Source organism: Dendrobates tinctorius, unplaced genomic scaffold (genome assembly GCF_039654945.1).
Source record: "Dendrobates tinctorius isolate UK_male_01 unplaced genomic scaffold, ASM3965494v1 ptg000250l, whole genome shotgun sequence".
Classification (NCBI taxonomy): Eukaryota; Metazoa; Chordata; class Amphibia; order Anura; family Dendrobatidae; genus Dendrobates; species Dendrobates tinctorius.
In genome coordinates, this window is record NW_027361917.1 from 63,338,183 (window position 1) to 63,357,620 (window position 19,438).

Sequence of the window (19,438 nt, forward strand, 5' to 3'; positions counted from 1 at the left end):
CACATTGACAACCCCAACTCAACACAGACACAGATTTCCAATCCAAAACAGGATTGTGGGCCTGCAACCAAGGAAAACCCAGCACAACAATATCATGCAAATTGTGCAACACCAAAAATTTACAATTCTCTTGTTAGTTCGGGGTGACCCGCATTATCACCTGGGTCCAAAACTGGGATTTATTCTCCGCCAAAGGGGTAGCATCAATCCCCCTCAAGGGAATAGGGGTTCTCAGGGGCACCATGGGGAAACCATAACATTTGGAAAAGTCAAGATCCATCAGATTCAAGGCTGCTCCTGAATCAACAAAGGCTTTAGCAGGAAATGTAGACAAGGAGCAGATCAAGGTAACTGCCAACAGGAACTAAGGCTGTACACTGCCCACCGCAAATGCGTGAGAAAAACGTTTTTCTCGTTTAGGGCAGACAGAAATAACATGAGAGGCCTCCCCACAAAAGAAGCATAACTTATTACGCCTTCTGAACTCTTGACGTTGCGCCCTAGACAAAACCCTATCATATTGCATGGGTTCAGAGGTTTGTTCAAAAGGCAGCACCGCCTCTCGCGTACTTTTACGTTCACGTAAACGTTGATCAATTTGAATGGCCAATGACATGGAGGCGTTGAAACCAGAGGGGACAGTAAATCCCACCATAACATCTTTTACAGTTTCTGCCAGACCTTTCCGAAAGAGAGCTGCTAGGGCATCATCTTTTCATTTAGTAAGGACCGCCCACTTTCGGAAGTTCTGGCAGTATAACTCCGCAGCATCCTGACCCTGGTTCAATGCCAATAAAGTTTTCTCCGCTTGATCAATAGCATTAGGTTCATCATACAACAACCCCAGGGCCTGAAAAAAACGCATCTACATTAGCCAGAATAGGATCTCCAGGAGAGACAGCCCAATCCTGGGGATCGCCGCGCAGCAGGGAGATGATAATTTTAACCTGCTGCACTGAGCTCCCCGATGAATTAGGCTTCAAAGCAAGAAATAGTTTACAGTTATTCTTGAAATTCAAAAATTTTGACCGATCCCCCGAAAACACATCAGGAGTAGGGATCTTTGGTTCTACAGCAGATGATTGAGCGAGATAGGCAGAAATTCCCCGCACTTCAGCAGCGAGCTGTTCAACACGATCGGACAATTGCTTAGTATCCATTAAGGAAAAAATCCTCCTTCAGCCCCAGAGAAAAAGAGGAAAAAAAAAAAATAAAAAAATAAAAAAATTGACACTTTTTTTTTTTTTAAATTCTTTCCTTCTTTTGAGTACCCTAGAGTCTACGGTTAGGCTGGTGATTCTGTTGTGAATCGGTCACCGAGGAGGATGGCAGGAACAGGCTAAGCCACCAGAAAACCAGAGAGGTTGGTAACTAAGCGGATTGCAGACCCCTGATCCTATCAACACAACTAGCAGTAGCCGTGGAGCGTTCCTACGATGCCCTAGACGCTTCATCACAGCAGGAGAACTAACTAAGCCTAAAGTCAGAAAGGTGAAATCTAAACTGCCCCGGAGCAGATCCCCAAAGGAATAGACAGCCCCCAAACATATATTGTCGGTGAGACAAGAGGAGACACAAACACAGGCAGAAAACAGACTGAGCAAACTATGGGGCCCAACCTGTCTAGACAGGACAGGACAGAAAAGATACTGTCTGCAATCACGCACAAAACCCTAAGAAAATCCAACACTTCTAATATACAAAAAGTCTGAGGCCACACGACCTCACCCCCACTAGATCAGCACTCTGGTATAAACTGGAAGCAAAGCAAAAGTTACTAACATTGTTATGTTAGTATCTTTTGCTTTGCTTCCAGTTTATAGTTTGCTTCCAGACTGAACAAACTGACACAAGCTGTAACATATGGAGCATGGCCCAGTGCTGCCCCCAGCAGGGAGTACGCTGAACCCTAGCAACAAAGCAGAAAGCAAAAAAAAAAAAAAAAAAAGGCACAACCAGATTAGATGCAAAGGATTAGCAAAAGAGTCATGTAACTGAACCATGCAAATCAGACAGGGGACAAAAGAACTCCAAATGCACAAGGAGGAAAATCACCAGCAACCTCCAAGAGCAGCCAGCTCAATTATATGCTCCCAGCCAGTAATCCCAGGTTCCCAATTATCGTCGCCAGGTGGGGAACTTCCATGAACCTGGCCAGCTCCATTACTCTCAGTAACAACCAGAGGGAGCTTCGGCTCAGAAATCCAAGCAAGGGAATTCACAACACAGAGGTCCTGTGTACAATGTCACAGGTGATCACTGTATTACCTTTACACTACATACAGACCTCCTGTGTATATTTTCACTGGTAATCACTGTATCCCCTGTACACTGACAGTATATACAGAGCCCCTGTGTATAATATCACCGGTGTTCACTGTATTACCTGTACAAAGACACTGCATATTAAGTGCAGATCTCCTGTATATAACGGCACTTATGGTGATAGTATTGTTTGTTTGTTTTTTTTAAATTGATGATCAGTATTATAGTATTCAGTCACCATGTGGTGGTAATATGTGGTCTGGTCATGGTATTTGTCCCTTGTATGTGCTATTATTCGGTCACTTTGGTGGTAATATATCGTCTGGACATGGTGTGGTGGTATTAGTCCCTTGTATGTGCTTTTATTCGGTCACTGTGGTGGTAATACAACCCCTGGCAAAAATTATGGAATCACTGGCCTTGGAGGATGTTCATTCAGTTGTTTAGTTTTGTAGAAAAAAAAGCAGATCACAGACATGGTATAAAACTAAAGTCAATTCAAATGGCAACTTTCTAGCTTTAAGAAACACTAAAAGAAATCAAGAACACGCCATGATATTGACCTTATGTGTCTTTTTTCAAAGAATGTTTTCACAGTTTTTGCCCTATGGCAGGATGCATTATCATCTTGAAAAATGATTTCATCATCCCCAAACATCCTTTCAATTGATGGTATAAGAAAAGTGTCCAAAATATCAACATAAACTTGTGCATTTATTGAAGTAAAATATTTAGAATTGAGAGTCCTGGCTAACACGGTACAAAGATATACATCTTTATTGAAGTAGTAATTACAGCCATCTCCCCAGTGCCTTAATGTGTGATTGGTGAGAAGTGGAGTTTTTCCAAGAGAGAGCGGTGGGACTGTGGACAGTTTGAGGAGTGGAAGCACAAAAGAATCCTACAATTCAATTAAGAAGTGGAAGTCAGAGAGTTTTTGAAGCTAAAAATCACATAATTTTATTAAATCAAAAAATAAAATACAAAGTATATACACCTTAATGGCCAGGGGTGTACAAAAACAACATAGTCAGACTATTTATGTGACTTAATCAACATTGGTCAGCAGTCTTATTAAGAAACTGACATGAAATGTCAATGCTTCCTGCTGCCATAGAGGAAGCCTTCCTGAGGAAGCCACGGCGTAACGCGCGTAGGGGCGGCAGGCCTGAGCAGCGGTTTCAATTACAACATGTAAGTGCAGTTTGATTATAATGTCACATTCAATCTTTGGCCGTTTTTAGGCATTCATGTGAAGCATCTTACGCAGTCAGATGGGCGGTCACTATTTGTATGTATGCTTTAACTTGTCTATGGCAGCAGGAAGCATTGACATTTCATGTCAGTTTCTTAATAAGACTGCTGACCAATGTTGATTAAGTCACATAAATAGTCTATGTTGTTTTTGTACACCCCTGGCCATTAAGGTGTATATACTTTGTATTTTATTTTTTGATTTAATAAAATTATGTGATTTTAGCTTCAAAAACTCTCTGACTTCCACTTCTTAATTGAATTGTGGGATTCTTTTGTGCTTATAGTTCTGTGAGTTTTGCTATTTCCTATTAGTAGGGGAATGTGTATCTAGTTTGAGGAGTGGAGCCTGAGCAGAGTCTCAAGGGGGCCCCGAAATTCCTGGTGGCAGCCCTGACTACATGGCAGCAGATTTATTGTGGATAAATTCAGAATCTCACTATGTCCCAGTCACACTCAAAAGCATTCAGAAAACTTGAGTGCTGCATAAAAAACTGACATCAAATGTTTTCTTTCCTTTAGGCCACACTCACACTATCAGAATTTTACTTCAATATTTATAAGCCAAAACCAGGAGGTCGTAATACAGAAGTAGTGACGTGTTTCTATTATACTTTTCCTATGATTCTTCCATTCCTGATTTTGTAAAATAATAATCAAATACTGAATGTGTGAACGTGGCCTTAATAAAACAGTGATTATACAGTAAAATAAAAATAAATATTGCGCAAAATCTCGTTAGCTGAAGACATTCACATATCAATATCATATACCGTAACTAGTTATCAGTGGTTGGAAAGGAAATGTTTGTATAAAATTGCTGTTACCCGTGATAATATCTTGTACTGTTCATGTACTTCATATGGTCCACTAACCTCCATCTTGGTGGACACTACTTCTCAAGCGCAGTGACCCACTGATTTAGAAATAAAGGAGGATAGGGGGAAAACCTGCAATTCCCACTGTTAAAAAAGGACAAAACACTAAAGCATATTGTCTGCATCTAGACCTTTATTAACGTCATACAAAACTCATAAATGTTGCAAGGCAACTCCACCATTCTACCTATACACTACACATGATGACATGATTTGTTATAGAGCCTATCAGGCCAATAGAATGTATTGGAGGTGTTCAAGCTGAGGGAAAATGAGAAGTCTATACTTCATTTACCTGAAATAAAAGGGAACAATGTTGGGAACCAAGTTTGCAATCTACTATTGAAGAAGGCCTCTAAAACCATTGCAGCTACTAGCAGGCCAGTGGGAGGACGTCCAAAGGTAAGTCTGTGTCTATTATTTGTACCATCTGTGCTGCCACAATGGTGGATATGCGTCTTTTATGTGTAGCGGTTGGAGAATAATGGTCAGCATCCAAAGAGAACGCTAAAGCGTAGTGCTCTATGGTCCATAGAATTACAGAATATCTGATGAGTGAAACATATCTTGTCACTTGGAATCTGCAAGACAAATAAATAAGAAATAAATTAGTGACACAATAATTATCTTACAGCAAAATATAAGTAAGCTAATAACCATTGTATTCCTCAAGGCAAATCAATGTAGTGCATCCCATATAACCCTTTCTTGTGATTCAGGTGCTAACGGAAAGGTCTCATGACATTTTACCTTCCATAGTTGGATGTGTTTGTAGAAGTAGAATTTTTTTCTCTGTTAAAAATTTTCCAGTGCTGACTATATTGGGATGAACACTTCCTTATAAATGATGCAGCAGTGTGTATGTGTTGTAGTAGAGCGGCTCACTTGGCTAGACACAGAGGTATAACTAGAACACTGTCTCTAAGAAAATGTTTGGTTTATTGAAGAAAGCATAAACCAAGCTTGGGAAAATAAAGATGGCCCTCTGGGCAAAACAGCAAATCAAATAAACCAAAATAAACACTGTCCTTTTCCTAGTGGGGTCCGCCCGCTCACAGGTAGCAATGTACATGGTTCAGGTTTATCACACACTTTCCTAGGGTGCTCCCTCTCCAGGCTCACACCGAACATTGAAAGCTCTGGCAGTCAGCCATTTCATTTAAGCCCAGACCTTGTGACTCCATCATGTGACTGATCACATGATCTCGACATCACACGGTGGACCCCCTCCCTCCCGCTCTATGAATATCCATCAAAACCAGCCCATAATATAACTTTCATTTAACCCTCCCAACACATAGTGTGCTGGAGGAAACTATTCTGGTTTAACATCACTGACTCCATTATGTGCAGTGACACATATCTCCCCTCCATCACTTCACCAGTGACTCTGTCACAGTGTGCTTAACCCCTTAAGGATGACTCTAAAGACCAACTTTTTTTCCCGATAATTTTGTCATTGTTATAATTTTTACGTACATGTAACTTATTAAAGAGCCTCTCAGATGACTAGTCAGAGGAAGGTCCCTAGAGCCTTCTCCCCACCTTGCTCAGAAGACTCACGGATCTCTACTAGTGATGAGAGAATGTGCTCGGATAAGGTGCTATCCGAACATGCTCGTGTGCTGAGTGTCTTCGGCGTGCTCGAATAATATGCTTCATGTCTTGTGGCTGTTCGACAGCCGCAACACATGTGGGATTGCCTGTTTGGCAGGCCACGCCCCCTGTCCGGGAGTATGTATAGCGCATACATACACTCTAGTCCCAGGTCAGAAACTAGTGACTCCCCGCAGCGCACAGTGCATGGTTTGGGGGATTCATAAGTCTACAGTCACACAGAGTGACTGCAGACTTATCGATTTGGACCAGACAACCCCTTTAAGAAAGTAGCTGTAATTAATGGAAGCTATAGAGAAATCTCAAAGATTACTACAGTCTCTACAAACTACAGTGGCAAGAGATATGATGCCGCCTTATCTGTGTGCGTAGTGTTAGCAACTTTCCCCTAGGAATGTCTCCAACAGCACAAAAGAGCGATCTTCTCCCATTGTCTGCTGCTCCAGCCTACACAGGACAGCAGAGAGCAAAGCTGTTGTTTTTTGCTCTAGTGGTCAGTGTCAAAACTGCAATATTCATTTATTAGCACTGACCGCCCGGCCATCTGTATTTTCTTCTCCCGAGGTAATGTCTTTCTCCGGTACCGTTCACTCCAGTGTGGGTGGGCGTTTCAGATGCTATGTTTTAGGGGTGGACATTGTGCCCCGTTCATTTGGGATGCAACACTACCAGTTTACTCTTTTTTAAGATAATTCATGTTTGTGAATTGGTCACATTTGTGGCTAATTATAACCGGCACCCATATGTACTGGCAGCATGTTGCTCATTAATCCCCTTTATTATACCGGAGAGTCTACCAGGATATATAGTTCTTTCAGTGAAGGATGGTATTTTGACCTTAATTTGTATATGTGATAATATGGCCAGGGTGAGGTCACGTGTCCTCTAGCACTGCTGCACTTTGTTTTCCTTTTGCACATGTTCCCCATTTATCCCGTTCTGTGTATATTCCTTTATCAAAGTATCAATTTTCTTTGCCAATTTGGATCTATTGGTCGTAATTTTGTGGTTTCCACATCCTTGCATTATATGTTATAGCAACTGATCCTCTAATTGTCCAGCATTATTAGCATCCAATACTGATTATAACACACAGGATGCTGTTATATACCATTGCTTGTTTGTTATATTTATCAGCACTTGTATACTGTATTAAGTGGTTTCCAGTAGCCAAAAATGTTTTGTTGATTTATGGAATGTAAGATCATTGTGTTTTTTACATTTACGTTATTGTTTGAACTTGCAGCAATGTCCCGGTATTAGTGCCACTCTTCTAGCCCCACTTCCTTTACTCCTCATTCGTACACAGGCGGCGCTGCTGACATGAAGAGGGCTTGCTCTCCAGCTCCGTTCAGCTGAGTTAGCCCTCCTCTCAAACATGGTTATTGCAGAGACAGAATAGTGTGATGAGGGGTCGGCCCCCTCATCACATAGCTGACGGCCTGTGTCAGAACAAATACCGGAGAGCAAGAAATGGGACCAAGAGAGGGAAACTAAAACTGGGAGGTTACTGCAGACTGTAAGAATAAAATAAATTAGATTTTATAATAAAATATAATTATCTGCCACTGGACAATTGCTTCATGTTAATGATAACCATCAGTATCTGAAAATATGATTTAATATATCACGCAATAAAAAATACCGCATATATGAATACAAGAAGACAAGATGATAACAATAAAAATACATTACTATTTGCTAAATATATAAAAAGGTGATATTATATGAATAGCATGCGGCAACAATGACCATTATAACAATGAAAACAAAATATTATAATGATTAAAAAGGGAGACAGAAACACTGTAAGGGTGTGTGCACACGCTGTGGATTTGCAGCGGTTTTGGCCCTGCGGATCCGCAGCAGAATTAGCTGCGTTGTACAGTTCCTTTATATCCTATGGAAAATGGAAACCGCAGTGCAGACGGTGCGGAATTTTCCACGCAGTTTTTGCTGCGGTTTCCAAACTGCAGAAAGAAATGACATGTCAATTCTTTCTGCGGATTCCGCTGCGGTTTGCCATCTCCTCCATTGTAGAGATAGAGATGAAAATCCGCAGGGCAAAACCACAGGCCAATCCGCAGACCTATTCGCAGCGTGTGCACATAGCCTAAGTATGTTTTAAAGTGGCCATGATAAATAACATTAATTTAATTTATAAAACAGAGAAAAACACATAGCACAGACAAATAATTGGAAATGTGATATCTAAGTCACTACAGTAAAAAGACGGTAATTTCTGGTATACAGGAAAAAAGTTGCCACAAAGAATTCAAAGCCCCCCCAAAAAAACGTAAATGAATCCATGTTGCAGCATTAGGCAGGTTTCAAATATGTATTTTTTTCTCATATGTGAAAAACTGTTATTTTTTTAGGCTGAGTGCAGATGTACTTTTTGGCCCTGCGGATTTTTCCGAGCAGAATGGAAGAAATCCTCAGGTCAAATGACCTGCATTTTTCCTGCGGATTTCTTCCATTTTTCATGCGTTTTTTTGTGCGGTTTTCCCCCTGCGGATTTGGTGACAGGGGAGATGGAAAACCGCACAAAAGTAACATGCTGCGGATATTGTACTGCAGGAAAACCGCGTGGAAAAATCCGCAGCGTCTGCACAGCAGTTTTTTTTTTCTCATTGATTTTAAGGCTACTGTACATCACAATGCCGATATGCAACGTTTCTGCGCGGTAAAATCCGCTGCAAATCTGCATCGCGTGCACACAGCCTCAGTTTCCTGGACACAATTTTAGTCTGTGTCAGTTTTCACAACCATTGTTGCATACATTTCTCTCATATGGAAAAAAAACAAACAAAAAAAAAAAAAAAACTTTGCTTCTCCTACTTATTAATAGCAAAATTACTGATGACATCTGTGTTAATTCTTTACTTTTTTTCCCTGGGACCAATGACTTGTACTGGCAAGTTTGATTCAAAACAGGGATCAAAGTAGGACATGTCTCTGCTTTTTTTTTTTGTGGACAATGGGTTGGGTGGACAATAACAGATGGCACATGTGCCAAAAAACTGATTTGTAAGAGAGTCCTGAGTGGCTGGGAGCCTTGCTATGCTGAAAACATGCTGAGAGACAAGCCATCTACCTCTTTAGTTCAGATTTTCAAAGACTATGTGCCTTGGTAGAGCGCAGCTTTAAGCCCGTGCACAGTTTGGATTTTGATGATTTGATGAGATATTTTATGAAGATTTTTTTTTAACACTGTTTAATCACATTATCAATACAGTGCAAAAAGCAGCCTCATGAGTCAAAGAGCAACCTCCATGGTAAACATATACTGTACAGATAATCTATAGCATAGTTATCTGTCATTTGTAATTAACTGGTGAGATTATCTATAGAACAATCAGGTGGATTACCAGTGAATGTGGAGAAAAAAAAAAGAGAACAAGTTAAGGTGCAATTACACTGCACTCTTCACAATATACTGTATGTGCAGTGTACACAGGCAACCGATCACTCAACGAAGGAGCACAACATACTGCACCTATTAGGCCACGTTCACACGTTCAGTATTTGATCAGTATTTTTCATCAGTCTCTGTAAGCCAAAACCAGGAGAGGAACAATCAGAGAAAAATAGCAACAGGTCACGGCTTCTGTGTTTTTCTCCCACTCCTGGGTTTGGCTTATAAATACTGAGGTAAAAAACTCCCCAAATACTGATAGTGTGAACATGGCCTCATTCAGTTGTCTGATGTTATAGTGTATGGAAATACATTTTTTTTCTGCGTCTAATGTAAGTCTATGGGAAAAATCTGCACAGAAAACTGAGTGTACCCGCAAGAGAATTTGATGTTGCAGATCTGAAACTCGCACCGCAGGTCAGTTTACGCTGAATAAAAAAGAAGCCCAGTGGGCAGGAAGCTTCTATGAATCCCATCCACTTTGCTGGAACTGTGGACACTGCATTTTTGACACACTGAAAATAAGCAGCATCAAAAACTCATCGTGGGCGCAGACTCTTAGCTAAATTAGGTTTCCCCGGCCAAATCCGCTGCGGATCCGCAGCAGAATCCGCAACGTGTGCACATACCCTAAAAACGCATGTGTGTTTTTAATGTGTGGATTTTCCTCGCCTCTTTCAAGTCTGTGGGGAAAAACACCGCACGGCAGTTTACTCGGAGTAAAAAAAAAAACAAAAAAAACCTAGGGGGCATGAGATTTCTATAAAATCTATTCACTTTGCTGGAACTGTAATACGCTGTTCTTTACACTGTGAAAATGTGCAGCATCAAAAATAAACCAAATACTCATCACGGACCCTAAACTATAGGCTACACAGTCCGTGGGAGGTAATGAAAGGGTGCATGTGGATTTAAGCCAGTTGTGTACTGATGGTTAGCTTATGAGAAGGGCAGGGTCAGCTCTGTTACAGGAAATGGATTCCGTGTCCCAGATTTTCTGAAATATGTTAAAGGCTCCAGGTGTCAAAGCCTTAAGCTTTTCATTGACCTCTTTCATCATACTCTTAGGGCCGTATAAATCGGAGCAACATAAAAATACAGTGAACAGAATGGCCGACGTCTCTCCGACCCGATTCTGACTGCTTCAGAGAAATACACGGAGCTGCCATGCTCGGGTCAGGAGAGCCGTCGGCCAGTCCATGCACTGCGTTCCTATCTCGCTCTGATTTATATGGCAGTCTGAATGCGCCCTTAGCTTCAGAGAAGTCAAGAAACTGTGGGGTAATTTGTTTTGATGTCATTGGTTTTTTTTTCAAGTGCAAGGGATGCTCTCCCATTCCATTTTTACCAGCAGCAAATTCTAAGGGTCTGTGCACACGCTGCGGATTCTGCTGCGGACGGATCTGGCCGCTGCGGATCCGCAGCAGTTTTTGCTGCGATGTAAAAAAAAAAGAAACAAAACAAAACAAAAAAAAAAAAAAAAAAACTGTGCAGACACTGCGGAATTTTCCGTGCGGATTTGCTGCGGTTTCAAAACCGCAGAAAGAATTGACATGTCAATTCTTTCTGCGGATTCCGCTGCAGTTTGCCATCTCCTCCATTGTGGAGATGAAAAACCGCAGGGCAAAACTGCAGAGCAATCCACAGGTAAAACCGCAGGTCTTTTGACCTGCAGATTTTACAAAATCCGCGCGGCCAAATCCGCAGAGCATTCCGTAGCATGTGCACATATCCTAAGTGTCTTTAGTAGTGATGAGCGAGTGTACTCGTTGCTTGGGTTTACCCGAGCATGCTCGGGTGTCCTCCGAGGATTTTGGCGTGCTCGGAGATTTAGTTTCTGTCGACGCAGCTGCATGATTTGCGACTGCTAGACAGCCTGAATACATGTGGAGAGTCCCTAAGGCTGGTTTCACGTTAGCGCTTTTGTGCGCAGCGCATGCGCACCTATGTTTAACATGACGTGCGCATGGTCTTGCGCACTTGCATTTTCGTGCGCATGCGTTTTTTGTCTTTCGCGCCAAGCACCAGACGCAACATGTTGCAATTTTTGGTCCGCCCTGTCTCGTAAAAAAAAAAAAAACGCATGCGCACGCAATGCGCAAAAACAACACATTGCAGTCTATGGGAACGCATGCGTGCGCATGGTCTTGTGCACGCTTGTGGTTTTTTTTGCACATGCGTTTTTGAGGTAAACAAGTCTAGAATATTCTCTAGACAATGAAAAAAATGTCACACCTAAAAACGCATGTGCATAAAAAACGCAAACGCATGCAAAAACGCAAGCAACGCTGCGGTTTTTTGACGTATCAGCGTGCGCATGTCGCTAAAAAAACACGCGTTTTTCATGCCCCCGATGCGCTGCGCAAAAAAACGCTAATGTGAAACTAGCCTAACAAAGAGGCATTCGTCACATGTATTCAAGGCTGTTTAGCAGTCGCAAATCATGCAGCTGCGTCGACAGAAACTAAACCTCCGAGCACGCCAGAATACTCGGACACCCGAGCAATGAGTATACTCGCTCATCACTAGTCCTTAGTATAAACCCTGGTGCACAGCTAGCACACTTTCCACCAGGTAAGTTTAACCTTTTTAAGGCCAACTTTTAAAGCGTTTTAGGGGTATCCAAAACTGGATGGGGTATAGTATTTAGTCCTAATTAATATGAGAACCACCTTACAAAAAATCTCAGTGTGTTCTTAGAGCTGCTGGCTGGAACTTCACATAGCGCGGCAGTGATCGCAGGTCTGCTACTTAATAGCTGGTATAGGTGAAGGAGAAATTGGTTAAAATTTCCTATAAACTTTGTTTTCAAAGGGATCAGCACATATAGCTGCAGGTTTTGTGATTATTTTATTTATTATTGTTTTAGGATTTGGAAAAAAATAAAGAAAAATTGCACTGTGTGAATCCTGCATAAAGTGCCATATAGGGTACATGTCTTGTGAAAGAGCCCTGAATGGCAGAATGCACAAATCGATAAGCCTGTATTGTATTATACTTTAATAACTTTGACTACAGGCTTTTTTTTTCTATAGCGAATCAGACAGAATTTTACATAGAAGCAATAGATTTTTTTGTTGGTAGCTTCTTTGGATTGAGAATAAATGGCACAATGTCTTCCCGGGACATAATGTGATGTCTCTGATAAATGCCTGTAGTAATTGACTGTCATACACGCTTGTACGGTAAAAGTTAAAGGGGCTTTCAATTATCTTCACAAAATTGTTGTGCTTGTGTTAAAAATAATAAAATTGTCTGTCACACGCCCTCCCAGATCTGTTGTTACTTGGGTGATTGTTGAAACATCAAGTGCAGTCAGTCACCGGGCTCAACAGCTCAGGCCGTCTAATGCTATGCTGCAATTTTGCTGCTTTTTGTTTTTTTGGCAGGAAAAACCTATTTATTCTCTAGGCAGTACAGGAGCTGCTTACAAAAAGCAGGATTTGTTGCTTTTGTGTGTTTTTTTTTGCTGTATTTCTGGTGCTCTAGAGCACGTTTAGTAAAGTTAGTTATAGTCACCAAAAAGCAGCTAAAACATTGTACTTTTTGCACTCTCATTGCTTTCTATGGTGAAAAAACGGCAAAAGAACTGACATGCTTCTAATAAAATAAAAACAATTTCTGAAATCTCATAGCTTTTGCTAGTAATAGAAAAAGGAGCTTTTAATTTCCATTAAAAAAAAAACACTGAAAAAAAATGCAAAATGTGTACATTGCTAAATGTAATCACTAGTCCTTGTGCTGGTGGTTGTTAGGTCACAACTAATAACTTTATTTTTAACACAGACTCAAGGATTTAGTAAAGAAAGTGGAAGAGAGAAAAATCTATTTGGGATGAATGTTTGGTGAAATTTTGATTTTTATGTAAATTAGGTTACGTGCAGATTTTTCATTGCACTTTTTAGGCTGTGTGCACACGATGCGGATATATAGCGAATACGCAGCGGATTTTACCGCGCAGAGATGCTGCATATCCACATTGTGATGTACAGTAGCCTTAAATTCAATGAAAAAAAAAAACGCTCTGCAGACGCTGCGGATTTTTCAGCGCGGTTTTCCTGCGGTACAAAATCCGCAGCACGTTACTTCTTTCGTGCGGTTTTCCACCTCACCTGTCTCCGAATCTGCAGTGGAAAACCGCATTAAAAATGGAAGAAATCCGCAGAAAAAATGCAGGTCATTTGACCTGCGGATTTCTTCCATTCTGCGCTGAAAAATCCGCAGGGCTAAAAAGTAGGTCTGCACTCAGCCTTAATGCTTTTTTATATATATTTTTTTTACAAGGTGGTTTTCTCTTTTTGCTGGGTCATGCTTTAAATAAAGCTACTTTATTTTTTATACTTCCTGGTATTCGGCTTTGACAGAACTTTATTGCTCCAGTCTTGTTACAAAGGCTAAATGAGGCACTGCAATGATATATTATTGATGAATCACAATGATTGAGGCCATGTGCACACGATGCAGATATCCAGCAGATTTTACTGTGCAGAAACGCTGCATATCCGCATTGTGATATACAGTAGCATGTTAATCAATTGAAGAAAAAAAAAAAAAACGCTGTGCAGACGCTGCGGATTTTTCCGCATGGTTTTCTTGTGGTTCAAAATATGCAGTATGTCACTTCTTTTGTGCGGTTTTCCACCTGCTCCATTCTCCAAATCCGCAGGGGGAAAAAGCAGGGGAAAACCGCAATAAAAAAAAGTTAGAAATCTGCAGGAAAAATGCAGGTCATTTGACCTGCGGATTTCTTCAATTCTGTGCGGAAAAATCCGCAGGGCTAAAAAGTACGTCTGCACTCAGCCTTAAAGCGCAAATAATATTGGCTTCCATGATACCCATAGTAAAGTGTTCATAACATCCTAGGACTGTTGTAACACTCATAAGTATATTGCAAACCTGTATAATGTCAGGTATGAGCAACAGCAGGATTTACTCAATAGCTATATAAGAAAAGTCCTGGTAGACTTATAAAGAGACCAAGACAGAGCATGCATAAAGATTAGCAAGAGTCTGCAGATACCATTTAATCAATAATATTGTACACCCCATTCCCAGCAGTGCCAGAGACCCATGTGGGGTGCGGTGGCTGATCTGCTGGCTATTGAGCAAATCCTGCTGTTGCTCACACCGGACGTTATACAGGTTTACACTATGCTTAGGAGTGTTACAACATATGCTATTTATTTCCAGCTATGCCCACCTTCCTTTCCTGTATTTGTATTCCCCATTTTTATATTTATATACCTTTCTTCTTATTGTTTTTATAAGTATTGTAATAATGATAAAAATATTTTAGCCTTTCTAAGAAGCCTGGAGTTTTAGCGTTTTCTCCATGCTTGCTTTTTTGGCTTAAATATTTATGATTGATTACGGTATATTGATCTTGTGCAGATTACGTGAATTTTTCGTGTGTTTGAGCTGCCGAATAACACTAAGAACGGACGTGCGTTTTTTTTACTTGTGAATTTTCTGCATCAATTGCAAGTCTATGTGGTAAATTGGCACAGAAAACTTTGCGTGACATTACCTTTTTTGACGCAGAGAAAATACACAGCATCAAAAATTCATTGTGGGCACACAGCCTTAGGGCTCATACTCACATGCGCGAAACTCGGACGAGTCTTGCACATCAATACCTGGCACTGTTGACGGCACTCGGATCGGAGTGTTCAGCTGCATGTATTTCTATGCAGCTGAACGCTTTGATCCGAGTACTGGCGGCAGTGCCAGGTATTGATGTGCAAGACTCGTCCGAGTTTCGCGCATGTGAGTATGAGCCCTTACACTCAGTTTGTCATATACAGAAATACACAGCGGAAAAAGATGCACCACTTACTAATTGTGGGAACTCAGCCTTATGCCTCATGCAGACGAGCATAGAAATCGGATGTGTGCTGGAGGAAAGCTCCCGGACAGCTCAGTGACCCATATGCAATAAGACTGTTCAGATGAATGATTTCTCTCTTGGTCTGACCATCCTAAAAAAGAAAAAAAAAAAGTAAATTAATTCACTATTCTCTTCCAAGTCACGGATGAGACTCAATCATTCAAGTCTATGGATGTCGTAAAAAATACCGAATCCCACACAGAACATCTGTATGGAGTCTGATTTTACAGATACATTTCTATTGTTACCGCAGGAAACTATTTTATCAAGTATAATATTTTAATGTACATGCATGAAAACAAATTGTACACTGATGTCACACAGACATAAAAAAAAAACAAAACAGACGGATGTAAATTAGCTGAAAATCTATGAAATTTTTTATGAATTTTTCATATGCTTGCCTGCAGCAAGCCTTAAAGTGGTTTATTGGAAGCAGTATACAAATACAGCACTGCGAGAATGTCTGAATCGAAGGTGGTGCTGCCACAGGTGCCCGGCTGCAATTATTTCTACAGCTTCTGTCTGCTGATCTCGGAATGTATCTGAGCACAGTGTGTACAAGTAAAGAAGCATCAGCGCAGTGGTCTCCTATAGGGCAATGTCACAAGAGCATCAAGAACACTGACAAAACAATATTGATGGGTCTAATTAAACAACTGTGACATTATCATGGCTGTTTTCCTTTGTCCCAAACTATCGGGGATATATGTGGTGGAAAAATCAAGGCAAAGATTTCTGTTTTATTTTGGGACGAGCTTAATCACAAAATAAATTAAGACATAATAAATAAAATGCTGACATTAAAATGATGACAATAATATAATAATTTAACCTCTTAATGACAACCAGTCTTTTTACTGACCTGAGATATGAGAATAGCCTCCCCATACAGGTGACAATCCAGCAGCTGTCGGCTGTCCACTATAGCTGACAACTTGCTGTATCACAAACAGTGGCACCGTCCATATCTCTTTAACTAGTTGCTGCTGTCAAAAGTGACTACATCTTATAAAATGGTTAATAGATTGTGGGGGCTTTATCTTTAATTCACACACCGAGATCATGATTGTGTGGTCCTGATATTTGCCATAGCAGTTCATGGCCAAATAGCAGCCTTAAGCCCCCGTTACACACTGCGATATCGCTAGCAATATCGCTGTAAAGTCACCGATTTTGTGACGTTGCAGCGATATTGCTAGCGATATCACTGTGTCTGATACCTACGACCGGCTCCCCCGCTGATCGCGCGAGAAGCTCCTGGACCATTTCTCGTCGGTCACTTCCTGCGGTGCTTCCTGCTGTGACGACGAGCGACGCGTGGAGCCGGGCGGGAGGACGTCTTCATCGCCTCGTCTGACAGGTAAGCAGCGATCCCCGACCCCTGCTATGTCGCTGGTGAGATCTGCCTGTGTGGCAGCTCACTAGCGACCACTTAGCAATGTACCAGCGATCCTGACCACGTCATATCGCTGGTCGGGATCGCTGGTGCATCGCTAGGTGTAACGGTACCCTTAGAGTCTCCCAGCTACAGAGGTCAGTTCAGAAGTTAACTTAGGTGGTAAAAAAAAAACAAAACACAACAACAACACTTTTTCATTCCTGCTATACCTCTTTGCATTAATTCCTGAAAATCACCTGAAGCTACCTGACAGAAGTTTTCAATATGTCAGGGAGTACAGTTTTTAAAATGGTATCACGTTTGGGGTTTTCCAATATATAGGACCCCCAAAGTCACTTCAAACCAGGATAGGTCCCTAAAAAAAAAAAATACATTTTGTAATTTTCCTTGAAAAAAAAAAAAAATGAAAAATTACGGCTACATTTTTAAACCTCCTAAAATTAGCGTTTTTAAAATGGTGCTGACGTAAAGCAGACATGTGGGAAATGTTATTTATTAATGTTTTTGTGTGGTATGACTACCTGGATTAAAGGGCTAATTATTCAAAGTTTGAAAATTGCATTTTTTTAACATTTGTCAAGTTTTTGATATTTTTATATATAAACACAAAACATATCAACCTAAATTTACCATTATCATAAATTATAATGTGCCACGAAAAAAACAATCTCAAAATCAATGGGATTTGTTGAAGCATTCCAGAGTTATCACCACATAAAGAGACATTGGTCAGAATTTTAAAAATTGGCTCCGTCACTAAGGGGTTAAAATAAAACTAATTCTGACTTATCAACGCGCTCAGACTTATTAGGCCGGGGTCACACTGGCGAGGAATACGGGAGAGTGAGAGGCGCTAAAAGCACGCATTAGACACGGACCAATGATTCTCTATGGGGTCCCTTGCACCAGCCGTATATTTCTCCTCAGTATCCTACGCTCCGTACCACTCGCAGCATGCTGCGATTGTCAGCGTACTACGCCCGTAGTATGACAATGCAAGTCTATGGGTGCGCAAAAAATACGGATTACACACGGACCACACGTGTGACTTGCGAGAAATACGCACCCGGTGTCTTTTAGCAAAGCCGGCAATTCAGTGCACGATACAGTAAACTCACACTGACAGGTTTAATAATGAAACGAAAGAATAGATATAGACACATAGAATACATATATATATATGCGCATTCTATGTGTCTATATCTATTCTTTCATTTCTTTATTAAAACTGTCATAGGGCTCCATTATATGTCCATTTTGCAAGCCTGCGAGAAAATCTCGCCATACGGATTCCATACGGATGCTGACATGCGCAAAATACGCGACCACACCTTGATTACGGATGACATACGGAGCAGTGTTTAGGGGTCTGTCATCCGTATTACGCATGTAAAATGCTGACCGTATTTTGCGCAGGTTAGTGTGACTCCAGCCTAAACCTCATAAGCGCATGTTCACACATGGCAGGTATCAGTGCAGACATTGCTCTGGCTCAAAATGTACTCTATTCATTGGAAGGGGATGTTTCTGCAGGATTCTAGATTTCTGGAAACCTCATTCAGACGTATGGAGAAACTTCTGCAGCAAATCTTTCAATCTGTTGTGTGTGAACAAACTCTTAAAAGTGAATTCACACGAAAAGTGCAGAGAAATGTTTTTCCTAAAGTTTAAAAACATTACAAAACAGTATTTGTACACTCATGCTGCAAGGATGAATCAACAAGACTTACTCACTCTGAAGAAGGTCTCAGGAATGTCGCTCACAGGACAGAATAACGATCGCAGACAGTATGGAGGACGGAGAAGACAACAGGAGAGAGGAGCAAAAGCCGGGAGCACCGAGCCGGGAGCAGACCCCGCCGTAATGTCAGCAGCATGTGTTTCTATAGGATGTATCCGCTCACTGTCAGCAGCAGGTCAGACACAGGCGTAATTACTAGTCTGTATGTACACTGGTGTGTCCCATATAGTGTGTGCGGCTCATCTCCACACAGCGGAGATGTTCCCGGGAATGCGCCCAGTCTGCACCCGGCTTCTGTCTCTCCGGGAGGAACAGTTTATTGTGCAGGAGACTGAGCACAATGGCGCGTCCTCTGTGCCGGCTCTGCGCACCTCCACCTGTCCTGCACCTAACATTTATTTATACGAAAAGTTGTTCTGGAACGTCCCGGGAGCGGGATTTACCTCACACACCGCAGCAGGGGCGTCCCCGGAGATAATGGCACGGTGTATGAGCGCGGCAGGTTATTACTGGAGGAGCATTGGTCCTGTGGTGTCGGGGCTCAGGTGGTGTGTGGTGTCAGGGCTCAGGGGTCGCCTGTGGTGTCAGGGCTCAGGGGTCGCCTGTGGTGTCAGGGCTCGGGTGGTGTGTGGTGTCAGGGCTCAGGGGTCGCCTGTGGTGTCGGGGCTCGGGTGGTGTCAGGTGTCAGGGGTCGCCTGTGGTGTCAGGGCTCAGGGGTCGCCTGTGGTGTCAGGGGTCGCCTGTGGTGTCAGGGCTCGGGTGGTCCTGTGGTGTCGGGGCTCGGGTGGTGTGTGGTGTCAGGGCTCAGGGGTCGCCTGTGGTGTCAGGGGTGGCCTGTGGTGTCGGGGCTCTGGGGTCGCCTGTGGTGTCGGGGCTCTGGGGTCGCCTGTGGTGTCGGGGGTCGCCTGTGGTGTCAGGGCTCGGGTGGTGTGTGGTGTCAGGGCTCAGGGGTCGCCTGTGGTGTCGGGGCTCGGGT

At 42.0% G+C, this 19,438-nt stretch overlaps 1 long non-coding RNA gene across 2 annotated transcripts; it reads right to left on the minus strand.

The window, feature by feature from the left end:
- Positions 1 to 4,510: 4,510 nt before the first annotated feature.
- On the minus strand, positions 4,511 to 18,846 carry LOC141063590 (uncharacterized). 2 transcript variants are annotated; one of them, XR_012224900.1, is made up of 3 exons: positions 18,456 to 18,846; positions 15,269 to 15,410; positions 4,511 to 4,978 (listed from the first exon to the last, which is right to left on the minus strand). It is a non-coding gene; the product is annotated as an uncharacterized lncRNA (long non-coding RNA). The 2 variants fall into 2 exon arrangements; XR_012224899.1 differs by having other exon boundaries at positions 18,452 to 18,845.
- Positions 18,847 to 19,438: the final 592 nt, after the last annotated feature.